General features: G+C 43.2%; 1 pseudogene across 1 annotated transcript in view; it reads left to right on the forward strand.

Annotated features, from left to right (window-relative positions):
* The window catches only part of LOC110503770 (activating signal cointegrator 1 complex subunit 3-like), a 198,517-nt pseudogene that overhangs the window by 138,881 nt on the left and 43,070 nt on the right, over window positions 1-16,566 (forward strand). The window contains exons 15-18 of the transcript XR_016494925.1: window positions 12,927-13,118; window positions 13,439-13,662; window positions 15,035-15,148; window positions 15,750-15,915. The product of XR_016494925.1 is annotated as an activating signal cointegrator 1 complex subunit 3-like (transcript). The remainder of the gene's footprint in view (window positions 1-12,926; window positions 13,119-13,438; window positions 13,663-15,034; window positions 15,149-15,749; window positions 15,916-16,566) is intronic.

Here is a 16,566-nt window from a genome sequence, read left to right on the forward strand (position 1 = left end):
ATTAATAAAGCTGGATGTTACATGGTTTATACAGCATATTATTAAAGCTGGTTGTTCCATGGTTTATACAGCATATTATTAAAGCTGGTTGTTCCATGCTTTATACAGCATATTATTAAAGCTGGTTGTTCCATGCTTTATACAGCATATGATTAAAGCTGTTTGGTCAATGGTTTATACAGCATATTATTAATGCTGTTTGTTCCATGGTTTATACAGCATATTATTAAAGCTGTTTGTTCCATGGTTTATACAGTATATGATTAAAGCTGGTTGTTCCATGGTTTATACAGTATATGATTAAAGCTGGTTGTTCCATGGTTTATACAGTATATGATTAAAGCTGTTTGTTCCATGGTTTATACAGATTAAAGCTGGTTGTTCCATGGTTTACGCAGTATATGATTAAAGCTGGTTGTTCCACGGTTTATACAGATTAAAGCTGGTTGTTCCATGGTTTATACAGATTAAAGCTGTTTGTTCCATGGTTTATACAGTATATGATTAAAGCTGGTTGTTCCATGGTTTATACAGTATATGATTAAAGCTGGTTGTTCCATGATTTATGCGGTATATGATTAAAGCTGGTTGTTCCATGGTTTATACAGATTAAAGCTGGTTGTTCCATGGTTTATACAGATTAAAGCTGGTTGTTCCATGGTTTATACAGATTAAAGCTGGTTGTTCCATGGTTTATACAGATTAAAGCTGGTTGTTCCATGGTTTATACAGATTATAGCTGGTTGTTCCATGGTTTACGCAGTATATGATTAAAGCTGGTTGTTCCATGGTTTATGCAGTATATGATTAAAGCTGGTTGTTCCATGGTTTATACAGATTAAAGCTGGTTGTTCCATGGTTTATACAGATTAAAGCTGGTTGTTCCATGGTTTATACAGATTAAAGCTGGTTGTTCCATGGTTTATACAGCATATGTTTAAAGCTGGTTGTTCCATGGTTTATACAGTATATGATTAAAGCTGGTTGTTCCATGGTTTATACAGCATATGATTAAAGCTGGTTGTTCCATGGTTTATACAGATTAAAGCTGGTTGTTCCATGGTTTATACAGCATATTATTAAAGCTGGTTGTTCCATGGTTTATACAGTATATGATTAAAGCTGGTTGTTCCATGGTTTATACAGCATATGATTAAAGCTGGTTGTTCCATGGTTTATACAGATTAAAGCTGGTTGTTCCATGGTTTATACAGCATATTATTAAAGCTGGTTGTTCCATGGTTTATACAGTATATGATTAAAGCTGGTTGTTCCATGGTTTATACAGCATATTATTAAAGCTGGTTGTTCCATTGTTTATACAGTATATGATTAAAGCTGGTTGTTCCATGGTTTATACAGCATATGATTAAAGCTGTTTGTTCCATGGTTTATACAGTATATGATTAAAGCTCGTTGTTCCATGGTTTATACAGTATATATGATTAAAGCTCGTTGTTCCATGGTTTATACAGCATATTATTAAAGCTGGTTGTTACATGGTTTATACAGCATATTATTAAAGCTGGTTGTTCCATGGTTTATACAGCATATGATTAAAGCTGTTTGTTCCATGGTTTATACAGTATATGATTAAAGCTGGTTGTTCCATGGTTTAAACAGTATATATGATTAAAGCTGTTTGTTCCATGGTTTATACAGATTAAAACTGGTTGTTCCATGGTTTATACAGATTAAAGCTGGTTGTTCCATGGTTTATACAGGTTAAAGCTGGTTGTTCCATGGTTTATACAGATTAAAGCTGGTTGTTCCATGGTTTATACAGGTTAAAGCTGGTTGTTCCATGGTTTATACAGATTAAAGCTGGTTGTTCCATGGTTTATACAGATTAAAGCTGGTTGTTCCATGGTTTATACAGATTAAAGCTGGTTGTTCCATGGTTTATACAGCATATTATTAAAGCTGGTTGTTCCATGGTTTATACAGCATATTATTAAAGCTGGTTGTTCCATGGTTTATACAGTATATGATTAAAACTGGTTGTTCCATGGTTTATACAGCATATTATTAAAGCTGGTTGTTCCATGGTTTATACAGCATATGATTAAAGCTGTTTGTTCCATGGTTTATACAGTATATATGATTAAAGCTCGTTGTTCCATGGTTTATACAGCATATGATTAAAGCTGGTTGTTCCATGGTTTCTACAGTATATGATTAAAGCTGGTTGTTACATGGTTTATACAGTGTATGATTAAAGCTGGTTGTTCCATGGTTTATACAGCATATTATTAAAGCTGGTTGTTCCATTGTTTATACAGTATATGATTAAAGCTGGTTGTTCCATGGTTTATACAGTATATTATTAAAGCTGGTTGTTCCATGATTTATACAGATTAAAGCTGGTTGTTCCATGGTTTATACAGATTAAAGCTGGTTGTTCCATGGTTTATACAGTATATGATTAAAGCTGGTTGTTCCATGGTTTATACAGTATATTATTAAAGCTGGTTGTTCCATGATTTATACAGATTAAAGCTGGTTGTTCCATGGTTTATACAGTATATATGATTAAAGCTCGTTGTTCCATGGTTTATACAGCATATGATTAAAGCTGGTTGTTCCATGGTTTATACAGCATATGATTAAAGCTGTTTGTTCCATGGTTTATACAGTATATGATTAAAGCTCGTTGTTCCATGGTTTATACAGTATATATGATTAAAGCTGTTTGTTCCATGGTTTATACAGATTAAAGCTGGTTGTTCCATGGTTTATACAGTGTATGATTAAAGCTGGTTGTTCCATGGTTTATACAGCATATTATTAAAGCTGGTTGTTCCATTGTTTATACAGCATATTATTAAAGCTGGTTGTTCCGTGGTTTATACAGATTAAAGCTGGTTGTTCCATGGTTTATACAGGTTAAAGCTGGTTGTTCCATGGTTTATACAGATTAAAGCTGGTTGTTCCATGGTTTATACAGATTAAAGCTGGTTGTTCCATGGTTTATACAGATTAAAGCTGGTTGTTCCATGGTTTATACAGCATATTATTAAAGCTGGTTGTTCCATGGTTTATACAGCATATTATTAAAGCTGGTTGTTCCATGGTTTATACAGTATATGATTAAAACTGGTTGTTCCATGGTTTATACAGCATATTATTAAAGCTGGTTGTTCCATGGTTTATACAGCATATGATTAAAGCTGTTTGTTCCATGGTTTATACAGTATATATGATTAAAGCTCGTTGTTCCATGGTTTATACAGCATATGATTAAAGCTGGTTGTTCCATGGTTTATACAGTATATGATTAAAGCTGTTTGTTCCATGGTTTATTCAGATTAAAGCTGGTTGTTCCATGGTTTCTACAGTATATGATTAAAGCTGGTTGTTACATGGTTTATACAGTGTATGATTAAAGCTGGTTGTTCCATGGTTTATACAGCATATTATTAAAGCTGTTTGTTCCATGGTTTATACAGTATATGATTAAAGCTGTTTGTTCCATGGTTTATACAGTATATGATTAAAGCTGGTTGTTCCATGGTTTCTACAGTATATGATTAAAGCTGGTTGTTCCATGGTTTATACAGCATATTATTAAAGCTGTTTGTTCCATGGTTTATACAGCATATTATTTAAGCTGGTTGTTACATGGTTTATACAGCATATTATTAAAGCTGGTTGTTCCATGGTTTATACAGCATATTATTAAAGCTGTTTGTTCCATGGTTTATACAATATATTATTAAACTGTTTGTTCCATGGTTTATACAGTATATTATTAAACTGTTTGTTCCATGGTTTATACAGATTAAAGCTGGTTGTTCCATGGTTTATACAGATTAAAGCTGGTTGTTCCATGGTTTATACAATATATTATTAAACTGTTTGTTCCATGGTTTATACAATATATTATTAAACTGTTTGTTCCATGGTTTATACAGTATATTATTAAACTGTTTGTTCCATGGTTTATACAGTATATTATTAAACTGTTTGTTCCATGGTTTATACAGATTAAAGCTGGTTGTTCCATGGTTTATACAGTATATGATTAAAGCTGGTTGTTCCATGGTTTATACAGATTAAAGCTGGTTGTTCCATGGTTTATACAGTATATGATTAAAGCTGGTTGTTCCATGGTTTATACAGATTAAAGCTGGTTGTTCCATGGTTTATACAGTATATGATTAAAGCTGGTTGTTCCATGGTTTATATAGCATATTATTAAAGCTGGTTGTTCCATGCTTTATACAGCATATTATTAAAGCTGGTTGTTCCATGGTTTATACAGTATATGATTAAAGCTGGTTGTTCCATGGTTTATACAGATTAAAGCTGGTTGTTCCATGGTTTATACAGGTTAAAGCTGGTTGTTCCATGGTTTATACAGATTAAAGCTGGTTGTTCCATGGTTTATACAGGTTAAAGCTGGTTGTTCCATGGTTTATACAGATTAAAGCTGGTTGTTCCATGGTTTATACAGTATATGATTAAAGCTGGTTGTTCCATGGTTTATACAGTATATTATTAAAGCTGGTTGTTCCATGGTTTATACAGTATATGATTAAAGCTGGTTGTTCCATGGTTTATGCAGCATATGATTAAAGCTGGTTGTTCCATGGTTTATACAGTATATGATTAAAGCTGTTTGTTCCATGGTTTATACAGGTTAAAGCTGGTTGTTCCACGGTTTATACAGATTAAAGCTGGTTGTTCCATGGTTTATACAGATTAAAGCTGGTTGTTCCATGGTTTATACAGATTAAAGCTGGTTGTTCCATGGTTTATACAGGTTAAAGCTGGTTGTTCCATGGTTTATACAGATTAAAGCTGGTTGTTCCATGGTTTATACAGGTTAAAGCTGGTTGTTCCATGGTTTATACAGATTAAAGCTGGTTGTTCCATGGTTTATACAGTATATGATTAAAGCTGGTTGTTCCATGGTTTATACAGTATATTATTAAAGCTGGTTGTTCCATGGTTTATACAGTATATGATTAAAGCTGGTTGTTCCATGGTTTATACAGCATATGATTAAAGCTGGTTGTTCCATGGTTTATACAGTATATGATTAAAGCTGTTTGTTCCATGGTTTATACAGATTAAAGCTGGTTGTTCCACGGTTTATACAGATTAAAGCTGGTTGTTCCATGGTTTATACAGATTAAAGCTGGTTGTTCCATGGTTTATACAGTATATGATTAAAGCTGGTTGTTCCACGGTTTATACAGATTAAAGCTGGTTGTTCCATGGTTTATACAGATTAAAGCTGGTTGTTCCATGGTTTATACAGATTAATGCTATGCGTAATAAATGGATTGCATATAGATGTGCTATGTCAACAAATGATGTAGTCTTCTAATTGTTAAAGTATTTACCAATGCCTTATTAAGACGTTAATAAGCAGAACATCAAATAAAGTGTTTGGAGAAAGACCTCTAGAGCAGTAGTTGATCTCTCTCCTCCATTGTCCTGTTTGTCCTGCTGTCCTCGTGTCTGTCTCTCCATCCATCTGTCAGTCTTGTATTAGAGGGGGAGGGAGCACGAGGCTGATTCCACTCTAAGCCCACAAAGGGATAATGCATGACTTATTTGTGCTGGGAAATTGGCGCACATTAATATTTATAGGTGTTTTTTAATCTCCCGTATGCATATGTAGTGGAGCATACAGCACCTCTAAGGTCAATTAAAAAATGTGCCATTATTTATCCTACCTTTAAAAGTCAAAAGTGATTCCAGTATATTTTCTGTCATAATGTTCATTAATTGACTCGGGGGTTGAAGAGGCTGTCAATCTATCTAAGATATCTTAATGCAGCCACTAGAATAAAGAGTGCTGCTGGAATAATGGTTATTTATTGAGCTAGTTCATCATGTCTATGCAAATCATGTCTATCAGAGTGAAAGAGTCAACGTTTCTCATTAAGTGGAACATTTGAATGGTCAGACCATCTGTTGGCCTCTCCATACTACTTTTGATAAGGGTTATTTCGCATGCGTGTGCCCTTAGCATGTGTGTGCCCTCAGCATGTGTGTGCCCTCAGCATGTGTGTGCCCTCAGCATGTGTGTGCGCTTAGCATGTGTGTGCGCTTAGCATGTGTGTGCCCTCAGCATGTGTGTGCCCTCAGCATGTGTGTGCGCTTAGCATGTGTGTGCCCTTAGCATGTGTGTGCCCTCAGCAAGTGTGTGCCCTCAGCATGTGTGTGCCCTCAGCACGTGTGTGCCCTTAGCATGTGTGTGCCCTCAGCATGTGTGTGCCCTCAGCATGTGTGTGCCCTCAGCATGTGTGTGCCCTCAGCATGTGTGTGCCCTCAGCATGTGTGTGCCCTTAGCATGTGTGTGCCCTCAGCATGTGTGTGCCCTCAGCATGTGTGTGCCCTTAGCATGTGTGTGCCCTCAGCATGTGTGTGCCCTCAGCATGTGTGTGCCCTTAGCATGTGTGTGCCCTTAGAATGTGTGTGCCCTCAGCATGTGTGTGCCCTTAGCATGTGTGTGCCCTCAGCATGTGTGTGCCCTTAGAATGTGTGTGCCCTTAGCATGTGTGTGCCCTCAGCATGTGTGTGCCCTTAGCATGTGTGTGCCCTTAGCATGTGTGTGCCCTTAGAATGTGTGTGCCCTTAGCATGTGTGTGCCCTCAGCATGTGTGTGCCCTTAGCATGTGTGTGCCCTCAGCATGTGTGTGCCCTTAGCATGTGTGTGCCCTCAGCATGTGTGTGCCCTTAGAATGTGTGTGCCCTTAGCATGTGTGTGCCCTCAGCATGTGTGTGCCCTTAGCATGTGTGTGCCCTTAGAATGTGTGTGCCCTTAGCATGTGTGTGCCCTCAGCATGTGTGTGCCCTCAGCATGTGTGTGCCCTCAGCATGTGTGTGCCCTTAGAATGTGTGTGCCCTTAGCATGTGTGTGCCCTTAGAATGTGTGTGCCCTCAGCATGTGTGTGCCCTCAGCATGTGTGTGCCCTTAGAATGTGTGTGCCCTTAGAATGTGTGTGCCCTTAGCATGTGTGTGCCCTTAGAATGTGTGTGCCCTTAGCATGTGTGTGCCCTCAGCATGTGTGTGCCCTCAGCATGTGTGTGCCCTTAGCATGTGTGTGACCTTAGAATGTGTGTGCCCTCAGCATGTGTGTGCCCTTAGCATGTGTGTGCCCTTAGCATGTGTGTGCCCTTAGCATGTGTGTGCCCTCAGCATGTGTGTGCCCTTAGCATGTGTGTGCCCTCAGCATGTGTGTGCCCTCAGCATGTGTGTGCCCTCAGCATGTGTGTGCCCTCAGCATGTGTGTGCCCTTAGCATGTGTGTGCCTTCAGCATGTGTGTACATGTAATGTGTGTGGTGTACGAGTGCATGGTGAGTATGCCTGTGTGAGAACTCCACCTACACTGAGGAGCCCACTAGTTTGTTCTCTCCAGTTTGATGGGTCCTCTCTGTGAGATGAAAGGTGCAGGCCTGTCACAGCGACCCAGCACCAGAGAAGTGTACAGTGGCTCAGCTCAGCAGTGGAGGTAAAGAGCCACCTAGTGGCCAGGTTAGGGCACAGCAGGACAGCTCTCCTCCGCACCTCTTTTGGTGCGGAGGAGAGGCACCCTATTCCCTATATAGTGTATTACTTTTGAATCCAGTGAACCCAGATTGATCCGTTTTAGAGCCATGGCCATGAGTCCATCGTGGCTTTACAGCCATCTAGAGCCATTGCCAGCAGCATACCACTGCTGGTTTGCTTCTGAAGCTAAGCAGGGTTGGTCCTGGTCAGTCCCTGGATGGGAGACCAGATGCTGCTGGAAGTGGTGTTGGAGGGCCAGTAGGAGGCACTCTTTCCTCTGGTCTAAAAAGTGACACTGCCCTGCCGTCTTTCGGATGGGACGTTAAACGGGTGTCCTGACTCTCGTTAAACGGGTGTCCTGACTCTCAGGTCATTAAAGATCCCATGGCACCGATTGTAAGAGTAGGGGTGTTAACCCCAGTGTCCTGGCTAAATTCCCAATCTGGCCCTCGAACCATCACGGTCACCTAATAATCCCCAGTTTACAATTGGCTCATTCGTCCCCCTCCTCTCCCCTGTAACTATTCCCCAGGTCGTTGCTGCAAATGAGAAAGTGTTCTCAGTCATCTTACCTGGTAAAATAACGGATAAATAAATACAAATAAATCTGTTCTAGTCAGTGAAGTGGTGTCTATGGCCGGTACACCAGTATGTATGGTGTAGGTCTATTGTATGGTGCTGAGAGTGCTTGTTTTAGTTAGAGATGTTGACTTGTATTGAAGGCCAGTCTCATTTAGTGGAGAGGTACTGAGAGGTGCTCTAGTGTAGACTGCAGACAGGAAAGAGGCATTGCGATGGATGGATGCCCATTGATGTGGATGAAAGGATGATGACTCTGTCTCTCTCCCCTTCTCTCCCATCCACCCCTCTCTCTTCCTCTCCCCCTCTCCCATCCATCTTGTTTTTTATCTGTCACTCTCTCTGGACTCTAGGGGGGTGTGTGTGGTGGTGGTAGTGAAGTGTATCTTTCATCTTCTGTACTATACAGTACTGTGTCTTTGATGGGGTTTCATGTCCTGTTGCGTTGACAGGGTGTCTGTCGGAGGGAAGCGTTTTTCTCTGTAGACGTTCAGACGCGGCGGAGACGCTAGGCCACCTGGGACTCCACGCCACCCGCCTGCCGATACACAAGACCTCAACGCGCTCATTAATGTCTATATTTGCCTTCGTTTGGGGCTATTTTTACACCGCCAATGATCTTTTGAACGTGTCTGAGTTGCCGTGACGATCTGTCGCTACTGTACGCCCAAGCTGATAGCGCAGACCAAAGAGTGATAAACTGCAATGAGACAGAAACACACTCAGAGAACACACACACAAACACACAGTCGGATACAGGTAACACACTCAATCACTGACAACCACAAGATGACTGGATGTGTAATACAGGGCTGTAGATAAACAGACAGAAGGGTGCAAGAAAAGTACTGCAAAGGAAAATAAACATTTTAGTATAAAAGCTAATTTGCAGTCTGGTAGCCTCATAGCCTGAGGGACCGGTCTGACATGTAACCGTGGTCATGCAAACCAACCCACTCTCTCTCATCGTCCTGTTTAATTGCTACATCATCAGGTTGTAAAAGGCTGAGTTGAGTGTGTGGTTCCGCTGTGCCTCCCACCGTGTTCCTCTGAGAAAACAAAGAACTGTTATCACACACTGTGCCTGGCTTTCATCTCCTCTCTCCACACACACACACACACACACACACACACGCGCACACACACACACACACACATGCACACACACACACGCACACACACACGCGCAGACATTTCACACATTACATGTAAGCACATAACACACTGTACACTCAGGCCATGTGCATGCAAACCCCTCCACCCCGTACATAGACCTACGTTCTGTTTATACTGTACTGGATGTACTGTACCCAGAGGAAATGTTTTGATCAGACACAAAGGTAGAGATGGAGCAAGAGCGATAGGAAAAAAGAGAGCGGTAAAGTGGAGTAGAGTGTGAGTAAGTGGCAGCTCCTCCACCAGCTCCTGCGCCCGCTCCGCCAGCTCCTCCTCCCGCTCTGCCAGCTCCTCCTCCCCTCCGCCAGCTCCTCCGCCTGCTCCGCCAGCTCCTGTGCCCGCTCCGCCAGCTCCTCCTCCCGCTCCTCCAGCTCCTCCTCCCACTCCACCATTTCCTCCTCCCCCTCCGCCAGCTCCTGCGCCAACTCCTGTACCCGCTCCGCCAGCTCCTCCGCCAGCTCCTGCACCCACTCCACCAGATCCTCCGCCAGCTCCTCCTCCCGCTCCGCCAGCTCCGCCAGCTCCGCCAGCTCCTCCAGCTCCTCCTCCCGCTCCTCCAGCTCCTCCTCCCACTCCGCCAGCTCCTCCTCCCCCTCCGCCAGCTCCTGCACCAGCTCCTGCGCCAGCTCCTGCGCCAGCTCCTGCGCCCACTCCGCCAGCTCCTCCGCCAGCTCCTGCGCCAGCTCCTGCACCCGCTCCACCAGCTCCTCCTCCCGCTCCGCCAGCTCTGCCAGCTCCTCCGCCTGCTACGCCAGCTCCGCCAGTTCCTCCTGCTCCTCCGCCCGCTCCTCCAGCCCCTCCGCCGGCTCCTCCACCCGCTCCGCTGGCTCCTCTGCCCGCTCCTCTGCCCACTCCGCCAGCTCCTCCGCCCGTTCCGCCAAAGCCTGTCAAAGTAAGGGGCCAAACATTGACTATCAAGGGCTGGCCAAATGAAATCAACAATTAACCATTCTGTCTGTTGCAATCTTGCTAAGTAAATTAACACTTCATTGCATGCTGAGTTGTGCTTGTGGGTATCACTGTTGGCGGTGGTGGAGGGAGCTAGTTATGTAGATCTTAATAACAGAAGAGCTGGCAGTATTACAGAGAATGGAGTGATGATAGTATTGCCTAGTGCATCAGTATATAGTAGAGAGCTACAGGACAGTCCAATGGAGTCAGGGCTATGTGCTGTATGTTTGTACAGGGACATTGCATCCTAATTGTTGATGTTTCTTTTATATCACTTGCACAGGCAGTTGACTTTTAGCTAGTTGTATTGTGTGTGGAGTTTGATGTCAGTTTTACTGAGCCCTAACATGATATACAACCGGTGTCATACTGTGGTTAACGGTGTGTGTCTAGTTGGAGCCGTGGTAGTGGTGTGCGTGCCGTGTGTATACAGTGCTCTGATGCCTCAGGCTTGGCCGCTCCTTGACGCTTAGCATCATCTCTCTCTCGCAAACTCATACACAGATACACTTAGGTACACCCATCTAGTACCGGGTCAGGCCCCCCTTTGTCTCCAGAACAGCCTGAATTCTCTGGGGCATGGAAACATTGCCTAATTGGTGTCAAGGGACATACTCGTGTGCCAGGAAGACATTGCCTTATCTGACAAATCCCGGTTCCTGTTGCGTCATGCTGATGGCAGAGTCAGGATTTGGTGTCAGCAGCATGACTCCATGGCCCCACCCAGCCTGGTGTTAATGGTACAGGCTGGTGGTGTAATTGTGTGGGGAATGTTTTTCCACTCCCCAATTGTCTAGTGTTGGTGATCGCGTGCCCACTGGAGCCACTTCTTCTTATTTTTAGCTGATATGCGTGGAACCCGGTGTGGTCGTCTGCTGCAATAGCCTGTCCGTGCGTTCCGAGATGCCGTTCTGCAGTCCTGCATACCACTGTTGTAATGCACAGTTATTTGCCTGTTTGTGGCCTGCCTGTTACCTTGCACGATTCTTGCCATTCTCCTTCGACCTCACATCAACGAGCTGTTTTCACCCACAGGACTGCCGTCCTGCATGAAAAGCCCAGGAGGCCGACCGTTTCTGAGACACTGGAACCGGCGTGCCTAGCACCGATTATCATACCACACTCAGTCACTTAGGTCACTCGTTTGGCCCATTTTAACATTGAATTGAACAGTAACTGAGTGCCTCAATCCCTGTATGCCTGCATTATATAGCAGGTCACTCACTGCCACTTGACTCACTGTCTGTAGGAGAGGACCATTTTCGTGAACTGGGTGGTGTACATAATAAACTGACCCGACAGTGTAATACCCGATACTACATTAGCATACATGATCATGTTTATTGAAAGACATTCTCCGCAGGGATACTTTCTTAGACACCACTCGGTTGTGAGGGTATAGTAGGTAAGGTGGTTAAGGAGGAACATGAATGGAGAACTCATTCAGATAAGCAGTGTATTCATCGTCTGTAAAGAATAGTTTGTGAAGAAAAGCCTCGTTTGTGAAGAGCCATTTGTTAAAGACGTTCTTCAGCCATTTTTGGACTTTTACTGTTGAAAAGCAATATCCTAAGTGTAAGTACAGTAAAGTACACACACTAAAGGGTAGAAAAAGATACATGTTTTGAGCAATATAGTGTTTTTTAGGCACAACTGCAAAGTCCAAGGAGTAGGGCATTCACTGTGTTGGTTTGATGGGAATCTGTCATTGTCATCACCTCTTGCTTGAGGAACAATAGAGGGGCAATAGAGGACAAAAGAGGAAAGCCCCCCACTTGTGCTATGTCATGACTTACCTGGACCACCTATTGAGATGCACCTTTTGTTAAGTAAATCAGGTGTTCCGGAAACACAATTGGTATTTAAATCTGAGTGGGAGCCAATGTGCAATTTGGCGCATGTACTGTACACACAGAGAAACACTTTCTCTCCCTCAACACACACACACACACACACGCAGACAAATGCTAGCTATAATGGGCTTTTTCCTCTGTGCTCTCTCTCTGACCTCCGTTTAGTTGTCCAGAGAGAGATAAAGCTGATGAGCAGGCCATTATTACTGCCTGGCCAGGTCACCACCTCACCTCTCGGCCTGCATGTGCCTTAGTGTGCACATGCTGCATATGTGTGTCCTTGAAACAAGGTTTAAAAAATGTAGTTACTTTCAGTTAAATTACTGGTCCTTAAACTAACAGAGAAGCAGCTATTAAAGCTGAAATAAAACCTCAACTTAGTGTTACAGGGTTTTATCAGATACTAAAGGACACTGACTGATACTGGCCCAGCAGGATCAATACAACAGCTGTTTTATAGATCTGTCTGAACTACACTACAGATGTGTGATAATAACTCTATTGGGTAGCGGTCTGGACACCTTGATGGTGCCCTCTAGCAGCTGCAGTGGGGAGTTGGGTCTGAATAAGTACACAGTACGCAGTTGACATGTTGTGCCGACTGTGGCCGAAATGTATCTTTGACCTCTGATCCTTGGGGGTAGTCGGCAATGCTTTATTGGCATGACAACGTACTTGTTAAAGCAATACTCCCTCTACATCCTTCTCCCTCTCTTCTACATACCCAGGCTGATTGTGTTCTCTCTTTCCTTCTCTCCTGATTGTGTTCTCTCAGTCCTTCCCTCCCACCTCTGACTGTTCCCTCTCTCTCCTTCCCTCCCACCTCTGACTGTTCCCTCTCTCTCCTTCCCTCCCCCAGATCCAGCGTTCCAGGAACAAGCAGATGAAGGAGATGTTCCCAGATGGTTTTGGGATTCACCACGCTGGGATGCTGCGTGCTGACCGTAGCCTGATGGAGAGCATGTTCTCCAGGGGTTACCTCAAGGTTCTGTGCTGTACTGCCACTCTGGCCTGGGGAGTCAACCTGCCTGCACACGCTGTCATCATCAAGGTCAGTTTGTGCGTGCGCGTGCGTTTCAAATTCCGCTAGTCGTATGAACAGGATACACATGGTATACACTGTCCAACAAAATTCTTACTTTCATTGGGTGAGTGTGCTTGTGGTAGTTTGTTAGTTTGTATGTGCGAGGGAGTTTTCCCGTCTGATTGAGGTATGAACTTGTAAGTCTCAATCATGTGCCCTTCACTCTTAGAAGACGGTAAGTCCGTGTAGGTGTCTGTACTAAAGCACGCAGACGTTTGCCTCATTAGGACTGTATTATCTCTCAAAAGCCACTCATATCCGGCCTCTTGTTCCCGTGGTAACAACAGGGCACCCAAATCTACGATACTAAGTGTGGTACCCTGGTGGACCTGGGCATCCTGGATGTGATGCAGATCTTCGGGCGTGCCGGGCAGCCCCAGTTCGACAAGTACGGCGAGGGCACCATCATCATGGCACATGACAAGCTGAGCCACTACCTCACCCTGCTCACCCAGCAGAACCCATAGAGAGCCAGTTCCTAGAGACCATGGCTGACAACCTCAACGCTGAGGTAGGGACACACACGCCACCGTCAATAATATAGCTCTTACTAACCGATCACACATCTTTGGGACCTCTCCTTTAACAATCATACCAGTGTTTCCACTGCAGTCATTTAGCTGTGGCGCTGCACCACACCAAAATCATTGCTGCTACACAAAATAAAAATGAAACATTGAAGATGCTAGAACAGTCCAAATGTACTTTTCCTCTGCAAACAACCCCATAGTTGCATTTACTTAGTCGCCTTGTTGTTGTGCATTCTATCCAAGGTAAATATTCCTCTCAAGGCACATTGCAGTTGCGAGTGCCATAGGGAGGGGAACATCCATTCTGACAAGCAGTCAATGCACAACAATTCATAATGTGACTCCTACTTTATTTCTCAACTCCTAAATATGCTCAAACTGCACCAGCAGCAGCATGGGTTAAACTCAGCAGTCATTCTCACTGTGCATAGGGGAGAGTGGGCTAAATGTAACACAGGGCAATTATAGGGTAACTTAAAACGCCACTCGATTTTGGGGAGTGATTTAAAAAATGGCCATGAGGCAGATGTAACTCTTAGTTGTTCAAGAGTAGTGGCAATCAGGGAAAGGGGGTTCTGTGAGAAGTACAGGCAGGTGGTGTGTTACCCCGGTTAGTGTTTTACCCTGTGTTTATGCAATTTTGGGGGGACATAAAATGCATCATTATGAATGATCAGCCCAATAGGGTAAATGCAGATAGGCAATCACATGCTTCAACATATTTATTTCTAGCCACTATGCTGCATCAGTTAGGCTACAGGTGATAATGCTTATTGCTAATAGCATACATGATAATATGGAACATGTATAGGCTATATGCATGGTCCAAAATGTTAAAAATATACTTTTTATTTTATTTTTGCATTGTAATTTCAGCTTAGTGGCTGTTTTATCTAGTGGAGATCGCTCTGTCATTTCCTGGTTGCTAAAATTCTACAACGTTAACTCAGTTAATTCAGTTTATGTGAGAAAACAAGCACTGAATAGTGTCGGGAATCATTGTACCATCTAAATCGCTGTGAAATGTATTTTCAATAACAAAAAATATTGTTTTTGCAGCTGTTTGAAGCTGGTGGACCAAAACGATATTTCACGGCGACCTGTGTTTGACAGCAGATGCCACTGGCCCCCTTCAATCATGTTCTCTTCTCATCTCCAACCAATACCCTTTTCACGAAATGAACACAGTACAGTAAGTCACCACTAGATGGCACCCACCTCAAAGTTTCAATGAGGACTTATTGAGAAGGAATCAATGGTGAGTATGGAATCTCCACCAGGTGCTGTAAGGGGGCTGAAATGACTGAATGTGATGTTATTGATCTCTCTCTCTCTTTCTCCCTCTCTCTGCAGGTGTCACTAGGGACTGTGACTAACGTGGAGGAAGCAGTGAGGTGGATGAGTTACCTGTACATCTGCATGAGAGCCAACCCTCTGGCCTACGGGATCAACCACAAGGCCTACCAGGTACACACACATGCATGTGCATACACACACACGTGTACACACTCATGTGTACATACATAATGTGCACTCTCTTCTCTTATTGTCTAGCTCTCTGTGTTAGATGGACCCAGGTCTGGAGCTGTATCGTAAGGAACTGGTGGTGATGGCAGGGTTAAACTGTTCTGTCTCTGTGTTAGATGGACCCAGGTCTGGAGCTGTACTGTAAGGAACTGGTGATGATGTCAGAGTTAAACTAGGGGTGGCAGGGTAGCCTAGTGGTTAGAGCGTTTGATTAGTATCCGGAAGGTTGCAAGTTCAAACCCCGAGCTGACAATCTGTCGTTCTGCCCCTGAACAGGCAGTTAACCCACTGTTCCTAGGCCATCATTGAAAATAAGATTTTTTTATTGACTGACTTGCCTAGTTAAATAAAGATTAAATAAAATAAAAACTGTTCTGTCTCTGTGTTAGATGGACCCAGGTCTGGAGCTGTACTGTAAGGAAATGGTGATGATGTCAGGGTTTAACTGTTCTGTCTCTGTGTTAGATGGACCCAGGTCTGGAGCTGTACTGTAAGGAAATGGTGATGATGGCAGGGTTAAACTGTTCTGTCTCTGTGTTAGATGGACCCAGGTCTGGAGCTGTATCGTAAGGAACTGGTGGTGATGGCAGCCAGGAAACTGGACAAGGCCGGGATGATCCGTTTCGAGGAGAGGACAGGATACTTCACTTCCACTGACCTGGGCAGAACCAACCGGGCACTTCTATATCAAATACAACACCATGGAGGTACACCAGAGTTCCATAACATGATGTTATATGTACTATGTTGTATTGTACACTGAGTGTATAAAACATTAAGAACACCTGCTCTTTCCATGACATACAGTACCAGTCAAAGTTTGGACACACCTACTCATTCCATGGTTTTTCTTTATTTAGACTATTTTCTTCATTGTAGATTAATAGTGCAGACATCAAAACGATGAAATGACATATATGGAATCATGTAGCAACCACAAAAGTGTTCAACAAATCAAAATACATTTTAGATTTTAGATTCTTCAAAGTAGCCACTCTTTGCCTTGATGGCAGGTTTGCACACTCTTGGCATTCTCTCAACCAGCCTCATGAAGTAGTCACCTGGAATGTATTTCAATTAACATGGGCCAGCATCCCTGTGGAAAGCTTTCGACATCTTGTAGAGTCCATGCCCCGACAAATGGAATATTTTCTGGGAGCAAAAGGGGATGCAACTGAATATTAGTAAGGTGTTCCTAATGTTTGGTTTACTCCAATGTATTATATTATTGTAACCGGGTATAGATACCCTTCTGTGTAGGTGTAGTATGGCATGGTATTATCTACAAAAAAACTAATCATGAATGGTGGTACAGTAACATGCAATATACAACTAGATAACAGCTGTTCCTTATGTCA

Source organism: Oncorhynchus mykiss, chromosome 3 (assembly GCF_057628025.1).
Source record: "Oncorhynchus mykiss isolate SJ-2025 chromosome 3, ASM5762802v1, whole genome shotgun sequence".
Taxonomy (NCBI): Eukaryota; Metazoa; Chordata; class Actinopteri; order Salmoniformes; family Salmonidae; genus Oncorhynchus; species Oncorhynchus mykiss.